Here is a 17614-nt window from a genome sequence, read left to right as displayed (position 1 = left end):
CCGCCCGGGGCCGGGGGCGGGCCGGGGGCATGGCCCGGCCCTGCAGGGGAGAGGGACACTGGGAGAGGAGGGGGACACCGGGACAGGGGGACTGGGAGCGGGTGTGGGACTGCAGGAGAGGGAGTGGAGAAGCAGGAGGGAGTCGCAAGAGGAGGTTTTTTTGCTGCTGCTGCTGCTGCTGCTGCTGCTGCTGCTGCTGCCGCTGCTGCCACTGCAACTGAAGCTCCGGGGCCGTTTTTCCCCGGGGCCGTTTGTCCGTCGCCCGCTCAGCGCCACGCCGAGCCCCGCGCGCCCTGGGGGCAGCCCCTGAGCCTTCCAAACACGGGAACTTTGCCCCGTTGAGCCAAGACCCAGAGCCTTGACTCCTGCACTGTGGCAGAGCAATCCCCTTGGCCGCTGCTGTGCATTGTCCCTGCTGAGGGTCACACACTGTCAGAGAACATTCCTTGAATGCAGAATTCGTACCTGGCCCAAGCACTGCACTTGCGTCTCCAGCATTGCTTTCCAAGAAAAACGGGGGTAGGCAAATTGTGTGTAGCTCATGGTATTTTACAGCGTCTAAAACTTGCCAAATCATGGATCTTAGAGGTGAGATCCGTTTGTAGTTAATGGGATGGAGAAGTAGTGCAAAATGGAAAAGGGGAGCATAGAAATAAATAGAGAAAACCATCTTGGATTGGTTCTTTCCATTTTTGTTTCATTTTTTAAAAGCTGTTTCAGCTTTCCCAGAATCTTCTCCACAGTCCTGTCTGCTCTTTCCAAGAACCCTTCCTGGAGAACGAGCTGCAGCTTCTGTCACTAAATGTCCTACCAACGGCAGCAAGTTTGTGAAGGAAAATAAAAAATGGTTTTACAAATATATTAACGGCAAAAGGAAGGCTGAAAACCGACCTTTGTTCTCTGCTGGATGTGGGAGGGAACTTAGGAACTGCAGATGAGGAGATGGCAGAAGTGCTTAACGCCTTCTTTGCCTCAGTCTTTAGTGGGAATATGGCTTGTCCTCAGGACAGCTGCCCTCCTGGGCTGGTAGATGGTGTCAGGGAATAGAATGGTGCCCCTGTTATCCTGGAGGAGGCAGCCAGAGAACTGCTGAGCCAAATGGATGTTCACAGATCTGTGGGCCCAAGTGGGATCCACCACAGGGTGATGAGGGAGCTGGCAGATGAGCTTGTGAAGCCGCTCTCCATCATCTACCAACAGTCCTGGCTCACTGGTGAGGTTCCGGAGGACCGGAAACTGGCCAATGTGACAGCCATTCACAAAAAGGGTGGGAAGGAGGAACTGGTAATTAGAGGCCAGTTAGCCTGACCTCAGTACCCGGTAAGGTCACGGAGCAGTTTATATTGAGTGTCATCATGCAGCACCTACAGGACGGCCCGGGGATCAGAGCCAGCCAGCACGGGTTTAGGAGGGGCAGGTGTTGTTTGACCAACCTGCCTCTTCTATGAACAGGTGACCTGCGTGGTGGATGTGGGACAGGCTTTGGATGTTGTCTGTTTGGACTTCAGCAAGGCCTTTGACACTGTCTCCCACAGCACACTCCTGGGAAAGCTGGTGGCCCACGGCTTGGACAGGAGCACTCTTTGCTGGGGAGGCAAAGGCAGAGGGTGGTGGGGAATGGCGTCGCATCCAGCTGGCAGCCGGTCACCAGTGGTGTTCCTCAGGGGTCTGTTCCTCGGGGCTCCTGGACTCAGCCCCAAATCCACCGGATAAAAAACCACCGAAATCCCTGCGGAGCTCTTTGTCTTCCTTCAGTTGTCTTCAAGTCTCCATGGCTTGTGCAGCTGCTTGGAATCAGTTCGGAATTCTCTTAAGGAGGAAGATATCAAAGCGCACCTCGTGATTTTTGGTTTTTTAATTGCAGGAGTATTTTTTTTATTTTTCATTTCATTGAAGAGTTGACTGAAGCGTTCTTTAGGTGATCTTGGTGCGGAATGTCTCCTTAGGAGTTCTGAGCACAGCGAAGAATGAGCCCCTTGCAGGCTGACCCTGTTTGGACAACCTGCTTCTCACCCAGCCTCACCACGTGTGACATCACCCACCGTGGACTGCGCTCCCAAAACATAAAAGAAAATTCTGCATTTTTTAATAAAAACAAACTTATGTAAATAATAAAATTAGAAATTTATTTTTCAGTTTTATGATAACATTTTTCTATATTTTATTACCTAATTTTTATATTGACATTAAAAAATCAATATATTTTTTGCCACGAAAAAAGTTATTGGTCATTGGTTCTAAGTAACACACTTCCCTTCATGAATTGATTGACCACTACTGGCTATTGATTTCTTCTTCTTCATGCTGATTTGCTCTATTTTTAGTCCTTTTGTCATCTTCTTTAGCATTTTCTCCGACAGGGTAAAAGGGGCAACTTTGGGGTTCATGGAGACTTTTCTGGGGCACATTTGGGGCAGGGAATTTGGAGAGAACTTGAGGGTCTGGAGGACACATTTGGGAAGCGGGTGGACACTTGGAGGGGCACTTAGGGATTCTGTCGGACAATTCGGGGTCCAGGGGGGCACTTGGAGGTCAGGGAGGGGAATCCGGGGCCCTTCGGGGTCCGGGCGGGCACCTGGGGGGCTCTGAGGGGACTCTCTGGGGCGCGGGGGATGATGGGAGTTGTAGGCGCGGGTAGAACAGGGTTGAACGGCGCCGCGAAGCATCACGGGAGGTGGAGGCGCAGCTCCAATGGCTGTCGGCGGGGCGCGGGGCATGATGGGAGATGGAGTCACGGCTGGAGTAGCGCTCCAAGTGCGCCGCGGAGCATGCTGGGAGCTGTAGTCCCGGAAGTGGCTCGAACGCGGCGTCTGGGGCTCCGGGAAGGCGCTTTGGGGACACTTTTGTGTCCGAGCCGCGGTTTGAGGTCCTCGGGGGGAACGTGTACGGCTCGGGAGCACTTGCGGGGAGCTTGGGGAGCTGTCACCGAGCTCTCTAGGGCGCGGGGCGGGGCAGGAGTTTTTAGGCGCAGAACCGTGTTCCGAGGGGCTCCGAGGCCGGGGGGGATGATTGGAGATGAATCCCTGAAGTCGCTCTAAGGGGAATCTGTGGGGTCGGAGCGTTCAAGGGATCCGGGGACGCTTTGGGGGCGGGCGAATGGGCGCTGAGGGAACAGTTGGGGATCCTGGAGGGGCTGGGGGACACTTGTTTAGTTCAACGTGGTTTTTTGCTCATGAAACGTACGTATTGTATTTAAAACTTAATATTCCATAGGTGTGGGTTCTACAGGCGTAGATATCAATTAGCCTAAGTGCAAAACCTAATATTCCATGTAAGAATGATGTTCTCTGCTGTTAAAAGCAAAATTAACCAAAACAAACAAAAAGGAGAGGGTTAACAATTAATGAGAAAGGAACAGAAAAGGTTGTTATGCCACTGTAAACTTTCACTCTGAGTCTACATTTCAAATAATACAGGTGACCCATCTGAAGGAGGATTTCTCCTCAGGAGAAATGTCTTTCTAAAAGTTTCCTTTGTTGCAAGGAGCTGCCTCTGTGCCAGGAGCCCGGCCCAGCTCAGCAGCACAGAAACAGCACAAGGACTTGAACGACCCTCCCGTGGATTTGGTGTTTCCATTCAACTCTGTCCCTGAAAGAGTGTTCCAAAAACTTCTCAAGAGCTCAAAGGTAAATTAAAACACTGAAGTTTTTTGCAGTTTTAATGGGACACACAGAGAGACCCAATGGAGAAAGTGTCCCCAGGTTCCATCACTGCAGGCACTGATGACAGGTGGGGACAGACAAGGCAAAGGTGTCTCTGGTGCTGAGCAAACCTGGATGTGTTCCATGAATCCAAAAGGCCAAGGCCTGAGCCCCGGCCCCTGGCAGGGCAGGGATCTGTGGGGCAGGGATCTGTGGGTCACAGGTCTATGGGTCAGGGATCTGTTGGTCCGGGATCTGTGGGTCACAGATCTGTGGGTCAGGGCTCTGTGGGGCAGGGATCTGTGGGTCAGGGCTCTGTGGGGCAGGGATCTGTGGGGCAGGGATCTGTGGGGCAGGGATCTGTGGGTCAGGGCTCAGCCGTGGGTCACAGATCCGTGGGTCAGGGCTCTGTGGGTCAGGGCTCAGCCGTGGGTCTCAGATCCGTGGGTCACAGATCCGTGGGTCAGGGCTCTGTGGGTCAGGGCTCAGCCGTGGGTCGCAGATCCGTGGGTCAGGGCTCTGTGGGTCAGGGCTCTGTGGGTCAGGGCTCAGCCGTGCGTCACAGATCCGTGGGTCAGGGCTCAGCCGTGGGGCTCACCGTGGCAGGGCTTGCTCAGGAGGTCACTCGGGGGGCGCCGGATCCTGTGGGGCGGCTCCAGCGGCTCCTGTGGGGCAGAGACGGGGGCGGGACAATCTGTGGGGCAGGAGCCATCTGGGGGGCGGGGATGGGATCTGTGGGGCGGGGTTTGGGATTTGGGATCTATGGGGCAGAGGGGGGATCCCTCAAAATTCCCACAAAAATCCCCAAATTTCCCAAAAACTCCAAATTTCCCCCCCCAAAAATTCCAATTTTTTTCCTCGAAAAAATTCCCAAAATTTTCCCCCAGAATTCCCAAAATTTCCCAATTTTCCCCCATTTTTCCCAATTTTTTTCCCAATTTTTCCCCATTTTTCCCAATTTTTTCCCAATTTTCCCCCATTTTTCTCAATTTTTCCCAATTTTTTTTAATATTCCGAACGTTTCCCACAGAATCCTGAAGAAATTCCCCCAAAATTCCCCAAAATTTTCCACAAAAATTCCTAAATCTTTCAAATCCCCCCAAATGTTCCCAATTTTTTTCCCAATTTTCCCAAATTTTGGGGTTTTCCCCCCAAATTTTCCCCAAAAATCCCCCTAAAAACGACCCCAAACCATCAAAAAATCCCAAAATTTTCTCGATTTTCCCACAAAATCCCCTAAAAATTCCCCCCAAAATCCCCAAATTCCCAATTTTCACCCCAAATCTCCCAAAATTTCCCCAAAATTCTCCCAGATTTCCCAAATCCTCCATTTTCCCCCCAGAATTCCCCTAAAAACGAACCCAAAAATCCCAAATTTCCCCCAAATTCTCAAATTTTCACCCCAAATTTCGGGGTTTTCCCCCCAAAACTTTCCGACCTCGAGGGCCACCGGTGGGCGCTCTGCGGGGAGAGAATTTGCCAGATTTTGGGAAAATTTGGGGGAATTTTGGGGAGTTTTGAAGGAATTTTGGGAGAATTTTGAGGATTTGGGGTCATTTTGGGGCAAATTTGGGGGAATATTTTGGGAAATTTGAGAGAATTTGGGGGAAATTTCAGGTAATTTGGAAAAAATTGGGGGGAAATTTTGGGGGATTTTGGGAGGAATTTGGGAAAAAAATTGGGACTTTTTGGGGGAAATTTGGGGTTTTTTTTCTGGAAATTTCGGGGTTATTTGGGGGAATTTTGGGAAAATTTGGGAATTTTAGGGGGAAATTCGGGGGATTCAGAGGAATTCGGAGAAGGAATGGTGAAATCCTGGGAATTTTTGGACCATTTTGGGTCATATCGGGAGAAATTTTGGGTGATTTGGGAGGGAAATTTTGGGAATTTTGGGGGACTATTTGGGACTTTTGAGGAAATTTTGGGAATTTTTTTGGATTTTGGTAAAATTTGGGGAATTTTTGAGGAAATTTTGGGAATTTTTGTGGGCTGTTTTTGGGGGGAAATTCGGGAGAATTTTGGTCGATTTTGGGGGGATTTGGGGACAATTTTGGGGGAGATATTTGGGGAATTTTGAAGAATTTTGGGGGATTTTTGAAGAAATTTTGGGAATTTTTGTGAGGATTTTGGTAAAATTTGGGGATTATTTGGGACTTTTGAGGAAATTTTGGGAATTTTTTTAGATTTTGGGGAAATTTGAGGGAAATTTTGGGGATTTTTGGGGAACTTTGGGGCGGATTTTTTGGGGGGGAAATTCGGGACAATTTTGGGGTCATTTGGGGCCTCGATGTATCCCGTCATGCCCCGCGGCGCCGCTTTGCGCCTCGGTGTATCCCGTCATGCCCTGCGGCGCCGCTTTGCGCCTCGGTGTATCCCGTCATGCCCTGCGGCGCTCTGTGCCTCGGTTTATCCCATCATTCCCCCGGCGCCGCTTTGCTCCTTGGCGTACAAATGACGTCACCCGCGTTTATTTCGCCTCTCATTTGCATAAATTTACATAAGGCTGGCGCCTCAGTGAGGTGGGCGGGGTCAGAGCCACGCCCAGGCCCCTCCCAGTAGAAACCAGTAACTCCCAGTCCCCGTGGTCAGTGACGTCATCCGCGTTTATTTGTGCTCTCATTTACATAAATTTGCATATCGGCGCGGTGGGCGGGGTCAGAGCCGCGTTGGCCCCTCCCACTCCCTCCCAGTACAACCCAGTGACCCCCAGGCCCCGCCCAGTTTGTCCCGCCCCTGTCGCTCCATATAAGGGAAGGGGCGTGGCCTGACAAGGGGCGTGGTCGGTTCACCTGGGGGGGGCAAAGGTTAAACCACGCCTAGAAACCCCAAAACCAGTTTAAACCAGTATAAACCAGTGACCCCAAACCCACTCCTAGTCCATCCCAGTATAAACCAGTGACCCCAAACCCACTCCCAGTCCATCCCAGTATAAACCAGTGACCCCAAACCCAATCCCAGTCCATCCCAGTATAAACCAGTGACCCCAAACCCACTCCCAGTCCATCCCAGTATAAACCAGTGACCCTAGACCCACTCCCAGTTCATCCCAGTATAAACCAGTGACCCCAAACCCACTCCCAGTCCCTCCCAGTATAAACCAGTGACCCCAAACCCACTCCCAGTTCGTCCCAGTATAAACCAGTGACCCCAAACCCACTCCCACTCCATCCCAGTATAACCCAGTGACCCCCAAACCCACTCCCAGTTCATCCCAGTATAAACCAGTGACCCCAAACCCACCCCCAGTCCATCCCAGTATAAACCAGTGCCCCCCAGTCCCCATTCCAGTGCCCTCACCTGTCCGTACTGGTTTGAACTGGGTTCTCTCGACGCTCGGCGGCCTCCAGGGAGCGGCTCAGGGCCAGGGCCCGGCGCTGGAGGATACTGGGAGTTACTGGGTTATACTGGTTTGTACTGGTTTGTACTGGGTTATACTGGTTTGTACTGGTTTGGGGGTTTTCCTTACTGGTTTGTACTAGGAGGGGGTTTAGGGATCACTGGGATGAAGTGGGATGAACTGGGAAGGGATTTGGGGTGACTGGTTTGTACTGGTTTATACTGGTTTGGGGTTTTTCTTTACTGGTTTGTACTGGTTTGTACTGGGAGGGGGTTTGGGGGTTTTGGGGGATTTTTGGGGAGAATTTGGGGGATTTTGGGGCTCTGAAAATCCCAATTTTCAGTCAGAATTTTTGGGTCATTTTTTGGGATTTTTAATGGGAATTTTTGGGGTCATTTTTGGGGCATTTTGGGTGAATTTTGGGGGTTTTCCGGGCTCTAAAAGTTCCAATTTTTAGTGGGAATTTTGAGGTGATTTTTGGGGGATTCTGGGGCTTTAAAAATCTCAGTTTTGGGGGGGAATTTTGGAGTAAATTTTTGGGATTTTGGGTGGAAATTTTGGGGGTTTTGGGACTTCAAAAATGCCAATTTTTGGGTGAATTTTTGGGATTTTTGGGGCTCTAAAAATCCCAATTTTTAGTGGGAATTTTGGGGTTTTTTGAGGGATTTTAGGTGGGAATTTTGGGGTGAATTTGGGGGATTTTGGGGCTTTAAAAATCTCAGTTTTCAGTGGAAGTTTTGGGGTCATTTTTGGGGGTTTTGGGTGGAAATTTTGGGGTGAATTTTTGGGATTTTTGGGGCTCTAAAAATTCCAATTTTTGGGGGGAATTCTGGGGTGATTTTTGAGATTTTGGGTGGAAATTTTGGGGTGAATTTTGGGGGTTTTGGAACTTCAAAAATTCCAATTTTGGGGATTTTTGGGGCTCTAAAAATCCCAATTTTTACTGGGAATTTTGGGGTAAATTTGGGGGGTTTTGGGGTTTTTTGGGACTCACCACCAGCTCTTGGTTCTCTCGGAGCCGCCGGAGCTGCCCCCGCCAGGGGGGGGAGGGGCGCCCGTCTGGAGGGGGGGAGGGGAGAGACAAAAATCCCCAAATTTTTCCCCCCCAAAAATTCCCAAATTTCCCCCCCAGAGCATTCCTAAATCCTCCCCTCAAAATTCCCAAGTTTCCCTCTGAAAATTCCCCGATTTTCTTCCCCCAAAAATTTTCCCACGTTTCCCCTTCAAATTTCCCAAATTTTGCACTCCCAAAATTCCCCAAATTTCTCCCCAAAATCCCCGAACTTCCCCCCCCAATTCCCAAATTTTCCCCCCGAAAATTCCCACATTTTTATCCCCAAAATTCCCAAATTTTAATCCCCAAAATTCCCAAATTTTCCTTCCTAAAATTCCCAAATTTCCCCCCAGAATTCCCACATTTTTATCCCCAAAATTCCCAAATTTTCCTTCCTAGAATTCCCAACTTTTCCCCCAAAATTCCCACATTTTTATTCCCAAATTTTTATCCCCAAAATTCCCAAATTTTCCCTCCAGAATTCCCAAAATTTTCCGCCCAAAATTTCCTCCCCGATTTCCAGGTTTTTCCCTCCCAAAAATTCCCAAAATTTCCACCCCAAATTCCCAGAGTTTCCCCTCCACAAAAAATCCCAAATTTTTCTCACAAAATTCCCAAATTTCCTCTCCAAAATTCCCTATTTTTGCTCTCAAAATTCCCAGGTTTTCCTCCCCAAATTCCCAAATTTTCCAGCTCCAAATCACCAAATTTTTATCCCTAAAATTCCCAAATTCCTGCCAGAAATTCCATCCTCGAATTCCTGATTTTTGCCCTCCCCAAAATTTCTCCTCAAAATTCCCAATTTTCCCTCCAAAACTTCCCAAATTTTCCTGAAAATTTCTGAAATTTTCCCCCAAAAATCCACAAATTTCCCCCCCAAATTCCCGAAATTTTTATCCCAAAACTCCCAAATTTTCCCTCCCCAAAAATTCCCATTTTCCCCCCCCAAAATTCCAAAATTTTCTCCCCGAAACCGCCAAACTTTGTCCCCAAAATTCCCAATTTTCCCCCAAAATTCCCAAATTTCCCCCAAATCTCCCAAAATTCTCCAAAATTTCCCCAAAATTTCCGGTTTTTTACCCAAAAAGCTCCAGTCAGGAAGGTCCCGCAGGGCACCGGGCCCAGAGGAACTCGGGGAGAGCCCAAAGCTGAGGAAAAAACCCCAAAATTTGGGAATTTTACCCCAAAATTCCAGCAGAAATCCCCTGGAATCCCAAAGTTTGGGGAAGAAACCAAAAAAATTTGGGCAGAAAAAAATCAAAATTTGACGGAAAAAACGCCCAAAATTTGGGGAAAAAAATCCCAAAATTTGGGAATTTTAACCCAAAATTCCAGCGGGAATTCCCTCAGATCCATCCAGGATCCCAAAATTTGTTGGGGAAAAAAAAATCCCGAAAATTTGGGTAAAAATCACAGAATTTGGGGGAAAAATCCCAAATTTACCCCACAGTTTTCCGAAATTCCCCAATTTTTCCCCGATTCCACCCCAAATCCTGGGAAATTCCCAAAAAACTCCACGGAACACCCCAAAAATTTGGGAAAAACTCAGAAATTTTGGGACAAACCTCAAATTTGCAGGAAAAAATCCCCAAATTTTGGGGAAAACCTCCAAATCCAGGGAAAAACATCCCAAATCCCGGAAATTTCCCCAAAATTCGAGGGAAAAAACCTCCCCCAAACAATTTCCCGCCAAATCCCCTCACGACGAAACCACGCCCCCTCCCTTAAAACCACGCCTCGTTCCTGAGGCCACGCCCTTTCCCCCCCTCACCTCTCTCGCCATTCGCCAATCTGCTGCGGGGGGCGTGGCCAGGGCCGGGCAGCGCGCGCCTGCCGCTCCGCTGGGGGGGTGCCAAACGTCAATCACGCGCTAGCCACGCCCCTTCTTTCAAAACCCCGCCCAAATCGAGATTAAACCACGCTCAACCCCACTCAGACCACGCCCGCTCATTTGCATCTCATTAAATCAGCGCCTCCATCCCCCCGAGACCCTCCTGGAGCTTTGCCGGGACGAACCGAGCCGGAGGACTCTGCGCGCCGCCATCTTCGCCACGCCAGGAAGTGATGTCACCGCGCGCATGCGCACGTCACCGAAAGAGCCGCTCGCCGCCATGTTGTACGGAATGACCGCGAAGCGCGGCGCCATTTCGCACCGGAAGTGCCATGACCCAACTTCCGCTTCGTGCGCCGCCATCTTGTACGGAACGAGGCGGGAGCGGCGCCGGCGATTAAACGCCGGAAGCGAAATAAAATTAAAATTAAATTTCAATAAATTTTCAGATCGCCGCTTTTTGTTGTTGTTGTTTTGCTGTCGCCGCGGGTTTTTTTTTTTTGTTTGTGGGAGTTTGAGGCGGTTTTGGGGAAAATTTTTCCCCTCAGGTTTTGCCAATTTGGGGATTTTTTTTCTTTTTAAAGAGACTTTTTCCCCCCAAAAAATTCGTTTTTCCCTCTAAAATCCCCATTTTTCCACCTAAAATCACCATTTCCCCCCCTCTAAATCCTATTTTTCCCTTAAATCTTCTTTTTTTTCCCCCAAATCCCCATTTTTTCCCTAAATTTTCATTTTTCCCCTTAAATATCCATTTTTCCCCTGAATTCCAAGTTTTCCACCCGTAATCCGCTTTTTTTTCCCCTAAATTTCCATTTTCCCCCGTCAATCCCATTTTTCCCCCCTAAATCGCATTTCTTCCCCCTAAATTTCCAAATTTTCCCCCTAAAATCTCCCTTTTTTCCCCCAAATCCCTGGTTTTTTCCCCAAAATCTCCATTTCTCCCCCAAATTTCCGTCTTGTCCGGAAAAACCCCCCGCACTGTGCCGCCATTTTGTACGGCAACCCCGAGCGGCCAAACTGCCCCAAAACCTCAATTTTTCCGTTTTTACCCCAAATTCTAAATCCCCATTTTTCCCCCCAAATCTCCGTTTTCTCCATTTTTTACGGCAAAAACCTCGCGCCACCATTTTGTCGCCCTCACGTCCCCCCTCACACCGTGCCGCCATTTTTTACGGCAACCCCCAGCGGTCAAACCGCCCCAAAACTCCCTAAATTTTGCCCTTTTCCCCCCAAATTTAGAGTCGGAGATTTTCATTTTTATCTCTAAAATCCACTTTTCCCCCAAATCCCCTTTCCCCCCCCCAAATCTCTGTTTTCTCCATTTTGTACGGCACGATCCTCAAGGCGCCGCCATTCTGTCGCCCTCAGGTCACCCTCAAACAGCGCCGCCATTTTGTACGGCATCCCCCAGCGGTCAAACCGCCCCAAAACCTCCCGATTTTATCCATTTTTTCTCCAATTTTAGAATCGGAAAATCCAATTTTTATCTCTAAAATCCCCTTTTTCCCTGAAATCCCCTTTTTTCCTCCCAAATCTCTGTTTTCTCTATTCCGTACGGCGAAATCCCCGAGCCGCCATTTTGTCGCCCTCACACCGCGCCGCCATTTTGTACAGCAAGCCCCGGAGGCCAAACCGCCCCAAAGCCTCCTGATTTTATCCGTTTTTGCCCCAAAAAACGAGTCGGATATTTCCGGGTTTTAATTATTTTGAATTTTTCAGGATCCCCCCTCAGCCCAACGTGTCTTTCCAGGGTCTTTTCGGGGTGTCTGAGGGCGCGGCCGGAGCGGCCCCGGGGGAGCTCAGCGGGTTTTGAGCGAAGGTTTGCCGGAGAGGGCCTGATTAAACAAACAAAAAAAAAACCGAAATAAATAAAAATGTAAAAATATCATTCTGGGGAGGGATTCCCCCTCCCCCCAAATTTTTTGGGGTTTTTTTTGGGGGGGGTTTTTTGGTCACCTTTGGCCGCCAGCTGCAGGTGGTTCCGGAGGCGCCAGCGGCGCTGATCGGCCTCGTGCGTGGCCTTGGCAAATGAGGAGACAGGGGAAGGAGGCAGCTCTTAGGAACAGAATTATTCCTTTTATCCTCTCTATGCCTGTTGAAGTACTGCCTTCCCTTAGGGGCATAACTCAAGCAAACACCTGTTGGATGCCATTGTGTTTTCAGGGATGATTTAGGGATGGCTGCCCATTTCTAGTGATCCTGTTCAGAAGTGGTTTAAAATGTACAGTAGTGTGGGCAGAAAGTCAAGCTAGAGCTGCTGTGACAGTGCTTCCATCATCTGTCAGCATCCTGAGTGTTGTGAGCTAAACCTGAAATTTGATTTGAACTGCCTGATATCTGCCAAGGGGCAGGATATCATTGCTGGAGAGAAATCCTCTCATCTTCCGCGACTCCATCCCCAGTCAGATGGAAGAACAGGTTGGTATCCAGAGGTGAATGGCACTGGACCTTTACGGGGCACAGAAATCATCCATATCCCCATGCTTTTAAGGAAAAGGATTCTGAGCAGAGGGCCCTTTGGCTCTGCGGCAGAAACTGTTTGGAAAAACTTGCTTTAATAATAAGATTCTGACTGAAGAGTTTTGCAGACGATGGTTTGCTTATGGAAATGGTCCAGCGGTCGTTCTGGTATTTGGACACCAGGTTACAAAAAGAGGAAAACTACTGTATCGGTATACACGAAGTGAATGAAAAAGTAGATTAAAGGAAAAGTTCAGAAACCAAAGCTGGAGAGAGGTTCAGAGTAACCCAAAATTGCCATCCAAGATCTTGGGGAGGAGGGTTGTAACCTTTCTGAGGTATTACTGTGCGTGTACTCCCTAACGAATACATTGGGTGTGTTAGACCAAACCAGACAATTAATTTTTAACACAGAAGGACTTTGAGGACAACTCTGACACCCAGAGGAAAGAAAAGGCTTTATGGAAAGTTTCCATCTTTGAATTACTGCTCAAGTAGAAGTGCTGTTTTGTTAGTGGAAAATGTCAGTGAAATTTAAAATAATTGTGTCTTCCTGAGAGGTGTCACTACAGTAAATCCCCTTTGTGGAATAGTTAAGTCACAATTGAAATTTGGTGCTGTGCAGTAGTCCATTGTTCTGGTACTTAAACTCTTTGGGGAACAGTCCCCATAAGGGGTAATGATTTGCTGGTGGCCAAGAAATGTATTTTCTGTGTGATCCAGGTGGAGAAGTAAAGGAAGAAATGCTGTGAAATAGACACATTTTTTGTACACCTGAAAAGAGACTTGTATGTGATATGCAGGCAGATATCAGCTTTAAATCAGATGCAGTCAATGTTAGTGGTATTAACATACAGATCTTTATCAGCAGAGGTGTATTCAGGCTTCTTCTATTTTCCTGTCCATTTGCTTCAGTGTAGCAGTGTGAGATGAAAGCCCAAGGCTTTGCAGACTGGCTCCTCATTTGTGCCCGGGTGTGTGATCATTGTTTGAGGCAGGGAACAGGTAGACCTGAGAAACAGTGAGAATGCCAGCACAGGGGCTCCTGCTGCACGTGCTGATACATCCCTTGTGTGGGATGGAGAGTGCCCACTTGGTTTGAGGATTTGCTTCCAGGCACCTGATTTCTCTGAGATGGTGTCATTTTCTCTGTAAATGTGCCTCTGTGGCTATAGCTGCAAACAGTTTAGTCTGAACAGTATTCATCGGTTTGATTGTTTCCTGCTCCCTCTGACTTTGTGGTGCACAAGTCGACCTAAATGTCTCAATAATGAATTATTGCTGGGTAATTAATCAGCTTCCCCTGCTTTAGACAGTTGCCTCCTAGAACTTGCCATAATTCACCTCCATCAGCCAATACATACCGACATTAATTGCCTCATAATATTGTCAGGAAGATGTCAGGTAGTACTGCCAGGGTGTGAGTGCATCTCTTTGATCTAAGCAAATTTTGTTAGTGTTTTGCCCCTAATCTCATTCTACACATTTATCTTGCCAGTGCCGTGAGCTGGACTGAGGACACATCATCAGGGTGCAGTCAGGAGCAATCTGTCCAAATGAACAGTGATTTCAGATTTGCAATGGGAAGTGAGTAATTCCCCAGCAGGTAAGTCACAAAACCAGTTACTGACAGCTGGGACAGTGGAAATTCTCCTTGCAGTGGCCTTGTTTTAAACACCAAGATGAAAATATAATGCATGCTTAGAAGGTGCAAACAATGTCTACTCTCATTTCACTCAGTGAAATTTGCTCAGCTTCATCTTGGAGCACTGGAGATATTTTAGTATTTCAAAGTGTATCAAACTATTTGCCCAGTATTTGGAAAAGCTACTCAGATTTAGTGGAAATGTTTCTATTTCAGACCCAAACCACTTTGATATTTGTTAATTTTATTAGTGTATTGAAGTTCATTGACACTGGGAAAAGTGATCCTGTTTCTTCAATTGATAACACCACAGGAATTGCCTTTTTATTAATCTTTATTTGGATGCCTCCCTGTCCCTATGGAACAATGGGGTTGAAGATGCAGTGAGGTAGAACACTGGAAGGAAAAGGCCAGGCTAAATTTTCCTTGAAATAAATAGGTCTCTTTCCCTTGACTTCAAAGGAAAAAAAAAAAACCAACCTAATTAAATACAATTGAGGGGAAGAGGAAAAAAATGAGAACCTTTGATTTGAACACACTTTGGAGCAGAGCATGGAGAGATAGGAGAATGATCTCTGTGAGATGAATAAGTTGCCTCTCCTGCTGCATTTGTTTTGGGGTGGGTGAATCATTTCTTGAGGATTCTGTTTTTAAAAGTTGGATTTGACTTGGTTGATATTCCTTTCAGCATCTAGATTTTCTATTTTGGCTTGTATTTTTCATACAAGAACCATGTTGTTAGAGCAGATAGCTGGTCCTGCAGTACAGGCAGATCTCATAAGGGCAGGAGGATAAGGAAATACACCGGAAAGGACAATATTGAAGATTTTATCAAGTTTGACCTCCCGGCAGTTGAAGCAAGTTGTCCCTCAAGGTCTTGTGGGAGCTGTTTCAAGTGAAGAGAGCACGAGTCACAAACACAGTGAAGTTCTCTGACTGATTCTAAATAGGGTAAAGAATTAGCCCCTTCACCATCACGCCTGGATTTTTACCTGGGGAGAATCTCTATGGAAAAAGATGGTGGCTGTTGTGAAGGAATAATGTCCAAGGCAGCCGAAAATCTGCGTTGGCTGATGTGTTGTGTGTCCTCCCTCCTTCCATGATTTTCAGTCAGTGTTTCAGAGCCTTTCCTGGCATGTGAGACATTCCTTGAACTGTTGAAATGGTTCCTTGGGACTCCCTCACTCTTGGCAAAAAAAGTAGGAGGAGGAAGGACAAATCTCACTCCCTCCACTTCCAAGGAGTGTATATTGTGTGTTGTATACTCCCTTGGGCTGTTTGCCACCTTTACTGAGGGTAAACTTGTAGGATTTGTTGCAAACTTATTCACAAGAAATGTTGTGTGTACCTATTAGAGTTTTAGAGTGAGTTAGGGATTTGGCAAAGGTGAATTGTTTAAGTTGAAAATAATTTTTGGGTGTAACAAATCAACCTCTGCATAGTACAGATAAAAATACTTGCAAGAACCTTTCCCTTTTTCATTTATCATTATGCACACTGCTTCACTGGAAAAGGCCTCACAGGATGTGTTTGGAGAGGAGCCAGCTTTTCCATTAAACAACAAGGAATATTTTACTTTTGAAAGAAAGAGACAAAAACATGCCATTTTTTTTAATGGCACGTTCTTAGTTATCAGATTAACAACATTTTTGGAGGGGTATTCAAGCAAGTATTAAGTGTAAAACATACAAATAAATGTACTCTTACTTTCAGCAATCCTCTAAGAACTAGAGACTTCTCTTAAAGCAGGATCCCTTTCCTTCTGGGTGGATCACCTTTGGGTATTCCTCCAAACAAGCTGCAGCTGTCCCATGTGACACTGGCAGGGGCAGCTCTGGGCCGTGGTGCTTCCCCGGGAGTTTTTGGCCCCTGACTCTTGCTTAGGTAATTTAGTAATTGTGCTGCCACCTTCGGGATCCCCAAAAGGTCTGTCTCCCACATGCCTGCATGTTGCAAGACTCTATTTCATTTCCATATGTTCCTCTTTTCTGTGCACGATTGGTCTTTGTACAGATAAAGGAGGGGTTTTAGCACCTGTTGATGAATTAATTAAATGGTGGATGTACTGATGTAATCTCTACAAAATGATTCTGTTAGATACTTTGGAGACTTCTGTTTTGCTTGTGTGATCTTTACTATTTGAGGGAAACTTTGAAACTCCTGATGGGCCTTGAGTGATTTTTACTTCTTGGACAGACCGTGCTTCTCTTGTCTTTCTACTTGTTGTCCCCTTAATTTTAGCCCCTAGAGGGCTAAACTTTACAGTTTCACTAAATAAATCATAAATATTTCAGTTTATAAATAATATAGATGTTCATTGTATATTTTTATATAATTTAATTTTGTCCCCTACAGGGCTAAAATTTGGAGGGTGAGTGCTGCTCTTCAGGAAAACCTGGTGATGGAACAAATGAGGTGCAGCTGGCATCAGTCAAGGTTTCAGTTAGACAGAGTGGAAACTCTGCAGTTGGACCAAGTGCCTTCATCAGAGCAGCAAGTTCCAGAGCTCCTTCACTGTGGCACCTTCAGGCTTGGTGGTAGGAGAACCTGACACAGTGAGGGTAAAGCAATGACACCTGAGCTTGCAGAGTCTGTGGCTGAGTAAAATCTGGTCTAAGTTCTGTTGTTTTACAGAAGAAAAATGTTGTAGCTGATCTGTCAAACACAGTAGACTCAAAGTGAGGGCCTGGCAGTGACTCTGTAAGAAGAAATGGTTTATAAAAGAGGGTAAAAAAGTGTGAGCTGGCTGCTGAAGATTGATAGCAGAAATTTTTTTTGTCTTGGTTGTCACACTAGTGATTCCACGTGGTATATCTGGATGCTTTTCAGTTTAGATTGCTGTACAAGTATGAAGTTTGTCTTGCCCTCTCTTTGTTGGGCAGCTTTATGGCCATGATACTCAGTAAATGATGAGCTTTCTTTAGGTTGATTTATACTGTTGGCTGGGGATTATTTGTGGGGTTTTTCCTGCTTGAGGTCTCAACCATTAACAAACAAACGTGTGCTGGAGTTCTGCTTTGTGCATGAACCTCCAAAGTGGAAAAAGGCCTTTGATATTTCCTGTATTTCTGTTATAAAGTAGCTATAAGTGGTACAGTTTTGGGGGTGAGTGACTCACTTCTTGAGGATTTTAGTTTTAGAAGTTGGATTTGACTTGGTTGATATTCCTTTCAGCATCTAGATTTTCTATTTGGGCATGTATTTTCCACATTGACTTTAATGGTCATAGTGTCAAAAAGTCAATATGCTGTTGTAGAAGTGAGAAGTTTGCCTGAGTACTTGATTCCAGGGAGGAGAAATAGAAGAAAATAAGTAAATAATGTTGCAGTTTGTCTATTTAAAAGCTCTATTTAATATATTTTTTACCGTGTTGCTTGCTGAGTTTGATCAGAGTCCGAATAGATTTCAAACCTTCTCTCCAGTTTTAGGAAGCTTGGAGATGGCAATTTCAAGATTACCTCATCTTGTTGGCGTGGTTTCTTTCTAGGAAGGCTAAATGGTACATCAGAATCTACTTTGTTTTTCCAGAAGCATCAGTACTTCATGGTATTGTGGAAAAGTTCAAGTCATTACCGTGCCAACCCGTCACAGTTAATTTTTTGGCAGAATGAATCCATAACAACACATGGTTTCAATCGATTTCTTA

The 17614-nt window shown here is 46.7% G+C and overlaps 1 long non-coding RNA gene across 4 annotated transcripts; it reads left to right on the top strand.

Annotated features, from left to right (window-relative positions):
* Positions 1 to 2778: 2778 nt before the first annotated feature.
* LOC136303930 (uncharacterized) lies at positions 2779 to 10321 on the top strand. Of its 4 annotated transcripts, none has more exons than XR_010724310.1 (3): positions 2779 to 2866; positions 3484 to 3626; positions 10003 to 10321. It is a non-coding gene; the product is annotated as an uncharacterized lncRNA (long non-coding RNA). The 4 variants fall into 4 exon arrangements; XR_010724309.1 differs by having other exon boundaries at positions 2783 to 2883; XR_010724308.1 differs by having other exon boundaries at positions 2783 to 2883; positions 3468 to 3626.
* Positions 10322 to 17614: the final 7293 nt, after the last annotated feature.

This window comes from Chamaea fasciata, unplaced genomic scaffold (assembly GCF_029207755.1).
Source record: "Chamaea fasciata isolate MVZ Bird 193981 ecotype frontalis unplaced genomic scaffold, bChaFas1.0.hap1 SCAF_43, whole genome shotgun sequence".
Classification (NCBI taxonomy): domain Eukaryota; kingdom Metazoa; phylum Chordata; class Aves; order Passeriformes; family Sylviidae; genus Chamaea; species Chamaea fasciata.
This window is presented reverse-complemented; position numbering and strand designations above follow the sequence as displayed.